Source organism: Papaver somniferum, chromosome 6 (assembly GCF_003573695.1).
Source record: "Papaver somniferum cultivar HN1 chromosome 6, ASM357369v1, whole genome shotgun sequence".
Taxonomy (NCBI): domain Eukaryota; kingdom Viridiplantae; phylum Streptophyta; class Magnoliopsida; order Ranunculales; family Papaveraceae; genus Papaver; species Papaver somniferum.
This window is the reverse complement of record NC_039363.1, coordinates 65,521,230-65,529,580: the sequence shown is the minus strand read 5'-3', so window position 1 is coordinate 65,529,580 and position 8,351 is coordinate 65,521,230.

Sequence of the window (8,351 nt, the reverse complement as noted above, 5' to 3'; positions counted from 1 at the left end):
AAATTCAGATACAGAAGCCACGACTACACCCAATAACAGTTGACATTGATTTTAGTTATTAATTTTAAATTCTGGATGTAACAATTAGTTTGAATTTCAATATAGTCTTTAGTTTTAAATCCAACGTAATTGTTAATTAGTTTCAAATTCAATGTGGTCCTTAGTTTGTTTGTTTTTGTTTATTTACTTTTCAATATGCTCATCAGTTCCAATTCAATGTTTATTTAATTCAAATTACATAAATCAAATAATATTGATAAAGCTAAAATGATTGAAATAATAATAATAATAAAAATCTGAATTCAACCCAATTGTGATCAGTGAGATCCTTCCTTAGTCTTATATATAAACCTATGTTTTAAATTCTCTCTTGTACCATTATGTACTCTCTTGCGCGCACAATATGACAGGTTGACCTTATTTTCTCACATCTTTATCTAAATAACTTGTCCAACTCGTATCCCATTCAGTTTCTCAATTACTATATTATGCAAAATGATGCATGTAAGCATAACCTTATTCATTTCAATTGGTCTAAACGAACGATATGGTCCACAAATTATATAGACTTCCTCTTCAAAATTCCAAATGCTCGTTCAACATCCTTCCTACACTCCATATAATTTTGTTAAAATACTTTCTGTCGTTGTTCTTCTCGTGTTCGGTATATCAATGTAAGCTCGAATTAAAGTAGACCACGCTGGATAAATTTCGTCCGCCAGAAAATACCGCATGTTATAGTTATCACCATTGACGGTGAAATTTGCAATTTGAGTAATTCCATACTTCAGTTCTTCAAACAAAAAGCGATTTATACAAAAATATTAATTTCGTTGTTTTAATCCAAGAGGCCAAAAGAAACATGAAATATCCCACAATCATATGAAGCCATGCTTTTAGAACAACAGTTGGTTTTGAGTAGTGGCTCTTATACTAACCTTGCCAAGAATAAATACATGCATGTCATACCTAATGCATACAATCAAGGCTACTTAGTATTCCAGAAAAGCCCCCTCTTCCGTATTTTCAACTAGTAGTCGTATAACATCAACTTGCGTTGGTTGTCATAAAAAACGTGGACCAAAAAGGTTGACTACAGTTTCACAACACATACTGAGATTTTCATATGATGTTGTTTTTGTCATACAAATGTAATCATCACATAAAACCATTGGCACGATATAACCTAGAATCCACAGGGTTATACTGATTTTTGTTGAAGACTATGTCCTCGTAGCTTCCGTGCATCAAATTGATAGTATATTTTAAGGTTTACGTGACAAAGCACTCCAATAACCCTAATAACCAAGTGTTGTAGCATACGGAAACGACGTCGAAAATATTCATCAGAGTACACACATTCGTTCTTAAAATAATCACGCATGAGTTTTTGATGTCCTTCCTCTCGAAATATTCACGTATATATTTTTGTCAATACTCTTGTTGGTTCTAAAACTCGCAGTATTTGCTCCGCGTATATGATTATATCATGGTGTTGGTCATCGTTCTCTCTTCGTATGAATCTTCATCTGCTTGATCCAACTGTTGCGTAAACGCTTGTTGTTGTTGAAGAAATATTAGCTCATCTATCCGCGGTTCCTAATTTTCCAAATTAGAATCCCAAAATAAAATAAAAAAAACTTGATTGAAACGATTGAAAACAAGTAATATATTGAATGAATTTTTTGAAAATAGAAAATAGATAAAAGTTGTGTATGTTAATTGATGGATGAGAGGAAATTTATATAGGTAAGAGGGTGATATGGACATTGGATAACGGTTAAAAATATAATCGTTGTCGACCAATCAAGGACGCTCGGCTCTAGTTTAACCCATAAAAGGCTGAAGTTGAATCGAGCATTGGCTCAACCTGGGATAACTGACCCAACTACGGCCGATCTTCTCAACCAGAAACCAAAACTAAGCCTTCAGTCCCAAACAAGTTGGTATAGGCTAGAAATGAAACCCACCATATAAACCAAGTTGTATATATATGTCATGATTCTGGTATGTGGATCGTTGACTTCCATAGGCGCTTGTCCAGCGCCAGCCATTCAGATACATTTTTACCCTTTAAGAACCATTTTATTAGTTCCTCTCAAGTAATTTTTGGCCGACCTCTACCTCTTTTTTTACCTACTACATGCCTTATGATTCATGTGCTACTAGTTCTTCGGAAGTCCTTCGTCGTAAATGTGTATACCATCTTAAATGATCTGTTGAATAATCTTATCCTTGATCATTGTAACCCCAAGATTATTGCATATATTATCATTCATAATTCGATCTCATCTCATATGCCCACAAGTCCACCGCAACTTATGCATATCTGTTGCACGTGTCTCCCGAGCGTGTTGAGTTTTTGCTGGGCTGTCATACAAGATGCCAGTTATTTGTCAACATTTTGCCTACCCCACCCACATCTTATGTCAACATCCTCGTTAGTTCCATCATCACCTTGAAGTTTGATCCCAAATATCAAAAAAAATTCTTTCTTATGAAATAATTACCCGGTCAAAATGATCTTCGTCTTCTGACCTAACATCGTTGAATTCAAATTTCGTATACTCAATTTTAGTATTATAGGGACTAAATGTATTCAAATCCAGAGACCTTCTCCATAATTCCAGTTACCTATCAACCTTGGTCCTGCTCTCATCAATTAGCACCAGATTATCAGCAAAGAGCATGCACCCAAGGAAACGCTTCTTGTATGTCTCTTGTAACTTGATCTATCACTAGAACAAAAATATAAGGGCTCAAAGTTAACCCTTGATGTAATTGTATCTTGATAGGGTAGTTAATAATCACACCGTCGCATGTTTTGACACTGGTAACAATGTCATCATTCATATTTTTTATTAGGGTGACATACTTGTCGAAATCCCACCATATTACTTCATGCGGCACTTTGTTATATGCTTTTTCCGGAACCTATCCATGAGTTGTCTTACTAGGAATATCATCTCTTTGGTCGATCTCCCAGACATAAATCCAAATTGGTTTTTCGTATTGTTTTTTTTTTCCCGTACACGATGCTCAATAGCTCTCTCCCAAAGCTTCATCGTATGGCTCATAAGATTGATTCCTCTATAATTTTTACCACTTTAGATATCTCCTTTATTCTTGATAGTTGGTGCTACTATGTTTCTCCTCCATTCAAGTGGCTTCTTGTTTGACCAAAAGTTTATATTTAATAACTTGGTTAGTTATGTTATGCCCATATCTCCAAGGCCTTTCCATACCTCAACAAGGATGTTATCCTGCCCTAGTGCTGCCCCCGTTTCGTATTTTTTAGCGCCTCTTTTACCTCGCATGCACTCTTGAATACCCTGAACAAATCTTATGTTGGTGCGCTCTGAAGAGTTATCTATCTTGATCACGGTGTTATCACCCTCTCTGTTGCAATACTTATCAAAGTATCCTCTATACTCGTTCTTAATCTCGGATTCCTTCAACAAAATTCGATTATTCTCGTCTTTGATTCATTTAACTTGGTTTCAGAAACTCGTTTCCCCTCACGAAGCATTGATGGTTAGCTTCAGATACATTCCTTCATAAGCGCGACCCCTTGTCGCACACACCACTCACTTTACGTTTTTTTTGCGGCTTTGTACTTTTTTATGGTCTCCTTGCTGCTACGGTGACACACATATTTGTAGCATTCTGTTTTCTTTTTAATCTTCTATTGTACGTGCTCGTTCTACTACCAAGTATCTTTAAGTTCGTGTCCACTTCCTTTCATCACTCCACACACCTACGCATCCAGCATTCGGATCGATGCAAGTTGTCATCTCTTCCCGTATGATGTTCACCTTTTTTTGACACTTAGTACCCCTTTTGCCAACTCCATATATCTAAATACCCGTGCGACGTCTTTTTGAGATTCCAGCACTTTTTCCTTGTGATTTTAGCGCATTTATCTCGTTGTATACATTTTTTGAGATAAAATCGGATACTTGGAGTTTATGATCTATTGAAAAAAGATTCTCCAGATATACCCTTGCAATCTAAGCACTCCCAAATCAGATACTTGGAGTTTATGATGTATGAAAAAACATTCTCCAGGTTTAGCTTTGCAATCTAAGCAGTTTCGTTTGTCCTCTCTCCTAATAAGAATATAATCGATTTGTGTAAAGTGTTGGCCACAAATGCAAATATCTAGGATTTACTCAATAAGTACATTTGTATATTTCTAGAGATTTGAAAAGAGACAGGAAAATTAACAACTTCCCCAGAATTATATAGAATTGAACAAAGTTTTGCAGAGCTATGCAGAGTTGTCTAATGTCTTGCAGAAATTTGTGGAGTCTTGAAGAGTTGTGAAAACAAACTTTATATGGAAATATGCGTATAGACATAAATACAAAACTTATTGTAGCTATTTATTATACTAATATCAACTAAATTAAAATAAATAATTATTATTTTATATACATAACTTCTTTCTTTTGTTCAATAAAATATAATTCTCTATATAAAAATAGAGTTTTTTCGAGCCCTCTCATTAACCGGAGCTTCTGGTTGATTGTGGCCCTGACGTTGTTATTATTTTTGGAAATTTAAAATGTTTCAACCAATAGAATTTAAAAAGAATATTTCTTACCCCACAATAATTTTTTTGGCCAATCACATTCACGAACTTTTTCTTACCTAAAAAAACTAAATTTTATAAAATCTTACATTATACCAAAAAATATATCAAAGAATCATATAAAAATATATTTGATTCTAACATTAAAAATTCACAAAAATTGAAATAAAATCACATCGAAATATATATCGGTCATCATGATTTCATCGCAAAATTAATCGATCACAAAAAAAATGTCCAACGTCCATTGTCCGGTTACAAATATTATAAATAAATTTAACCTAATTACAATTTTCAGTTACTAATAGTCAAAATAACCCTGATTCTGATGAAATTTAGATTGATGGCTACATACATAGAGTTCTAAATACTTACCCGTAGACCAAGTCGTGTTGCCTCTTCCCCGTAAAAGTCAATTGTTAATCCTGTCCAATAATCGAAAAACACAAAAGCATTAATAAAAATCATGGGATCTCAAAGCATGATTTCGAGTTATAAGGAGACAATGAAATATGTTGGAAAAAAACGGAATACACAATAACAAATCGAATTCAATATTAATTTTTGTGATATTATTCATTTTCCTAAAAGAAAATATTATTATACCTAGATATTTTTTGCGATATCATTTTGATAAATATATACCAACGATAAATGGGGATATCCAAAAATGTAAAGTCATAGATTTTTTTCATACTAATTATTTTTTGTGATAATGTTCCTTATATAAAAAGAGAAAAGATCAATTTTGTTCCCAAACCGTGTGATAAAATATACTACATAACTGATTATATTTTTGCAAAAATATTGTAATGAGAATATATGTCTAATATATGAAACTAAAGATATTTTTAGACACGGAATAATATTATTTCCAAAATGAAGTCTTTATTTTATATAATTTGTGGCTTTGTATCTTAGTATATAAAGTACTCATGCAAATACAAATCTTATTGGTTTCACGTTGCTTCTCTTCTATGATTTTTTCTCTCTTGCAGTTTTTTTGTCTGATCAACTTCGTTTGATAATTTTGCAGGTATCTTTATCATGCAGTTGCTACGATTTTTTTCTCTCTTGCGGATTTGTTTGTCTTTGTTTGTTTGTTCTGCAGGTAAGCGGTCATACGACGAGCAATTTGAAGGTATCAAACTCATTCTTCATTCGCAAATATAGAAAGTCCAATTTTATTTTGCAGGCCTTATTATACATAAGTCGAGTTGGAACTCTTATAATATTGCTTTTTATTTAGGTTGTTGCTGCTTCACCTCTCTCTAATTCAAGAGATAAAGGTTTGTTCAATTTTATTGCTGAACGTGTTCATATGATTGTTGTTTCTTAATTTTTTTCATTTTCTATTTTTTTTTGTTGTTTGTTAGACTAATCACAGTGACAAAAGCGATCTTTGGGAGGGGTGTTTCTTCACAGTCTGGAGAATGATTATAGGCCACGGATGTTAGGCTCTACAAGTTCTGATAATGCATCTCCCCTGCTAGAGTAACTCGGGTCTTAGATTCAGTAGAAAAATTGCTAGCATTTTCTTATATATTTATTATCTTCGTACTATGATATCTATACCAGAAATCATCAAAGCATCAAGAACTAAGGTCTTTCTTCTTGCAATTTAAGGTTCTATGTTTTTGATATTATTATTTGTTGTGCAGGTACTTCGATCATGCATGCACCTGTCGTAGCTAGGCATACTAATGAAATATCAAGCGATAAATTCATTGTGCAAATATTTTTTCAGGTAAAACTTAAGTACTATCTGATTCATAAATCAGAACTAAGGTTGATAGTAAATTTTTTCCATTCATTCAACTGTCCAATTTCTTCTACAGTGTTTTTTGTAAATTCTGGTTTACCAAATAGTAAGGGTCTTTCATGCATCAAGGATTGTCTTGCATGTTTTTCAATTGATTACTTTTTTTTATGACTCGGAAAATCGGATTTTTTCGCTCCAAAATCTTATATATGTAGGGTCATGATGATTCAGAGATGTTGGTTCCACATCGAATGTATGTAATTAATTACCGATTACTATCAGATTTTTGAGTTGTTGGTTCTTTAAGTGTTTGATTCAATGTTATCCTGAATATAAAACTGAGTTTTAGCAAGTTTTAAATTTGTTTTAATTATAATTAGTTTTTTTTTTATATAAGTTAGTAGTACCAGCAGTCCAGGAACAAGAACGTACAACTGCCCAAGGTGCCACTTTCCGGCCTAAAAGAACATAAAGTTCAGTTGAATAGTTCTCGGAAGTATTAAAAACTCTTGAAGAAACTGACTATGGAAAGACAAAATCAAACTTCAACTGTGTAATTAAAATTTTCAACCGTTTAAAGTGTTCATTTCATTTTTGTGGGTAACATGACATCATTCTACTTTTTGTTTGGGAGATCTCTATGACATCAACTCTATAAGCAGTTGTTCATTGTTGGTATGGTTCTTTGAAGTATCTCGGGTACTCGGGCCTGTGGCATACAATGACCATTTTTTGGTCAGAGAAAATGTGTACAGAGTGGATACATTTTAGTAAACATAAATATTATAAATTCCCAGTACATCATCTCATATACAGCGTACTAATGTAAGACTCGCTTATATGTATAGATCAAAAATATATGATATTCTTCTTAGACTACTATTTAGATCAAATTATCTATATTCTCTATTATTAATACTGGACTTTTTATTTATTTTAAATGGGACGGAGACGATTATGCATTGTATGTTTTTAAATATAGTGCTCGGAAAAGGTCATCTAAGCTATACCAATGCAGTTATACATATTCAAATTTTAAAACCAATTAGAAATTTCAATTACGGGCAAACTCATATTTTCAAAATATTGATATGTACACATTGCCCCGAAAAACAAAATGCGTTAAGGTTGTAGTTTTTATATTTCTAATTGCACATTTTAAGAAGATTATCGTGGCATTATAATATAAAATTACTGTTTAATTGAATTTATGAAAATAATTGCTATAGTAGAACCTCTCTATATTAATATTTTTGGGCATCCACAAAATTATTATTAATATAAGGAAAGGTTATTAATATAAATAGGTACCCATAGAAAATATAAAACTTTAAGTTAAATGTATGTGCAATGTATTTGTAAAAATAGACAATCCGTGAATCATTCTTCTATTGTGAAAAATAGGATTTATATACGTTTTTATAGTTCCAATATTTACAAGTACATGTATATAACTTGGAATTCGTAGTTCCAAAAAGCTTGGAAGCTTTAAACATGCTCGACAAGTTGGAAATATTTTGGCTTCAACAAGAAAGTGTCTAAGTTGATGAAATCACAAGTTAAAAGATGTTGTAATCCAAAAAATTACTTCTTTTCTCAAACAACTATAGATAAGTATTTTGTTTAATCATAAAGTTAATGTAACTAAATATATATTTTTTAATATAATATTGATTATTACTATTCGGAGGTAAATTCTTTAAGGCGGAACTCAAAAAAATCATTAATATTAAAACGGAGAGGTTATTACTATTTCTTACTGCCCCAAGTTGGGACCATAAAAGGTTCTACTGTATAAATCACTTTATAGTTAATTAATGGTTCTTTCACAAGCTTCTGATTTATGACGGGGAGACTTTAGGTAGTCCGGGATAAAAATTATAAATTTGATATTCTCTTTATTCGAGAGACAATGGACATGGTCAGATTTTCGAGTCCATATTTTTAATATGCATCACGAAGGGGGAAGGTAATGATTTTACAAAAATTAGAATA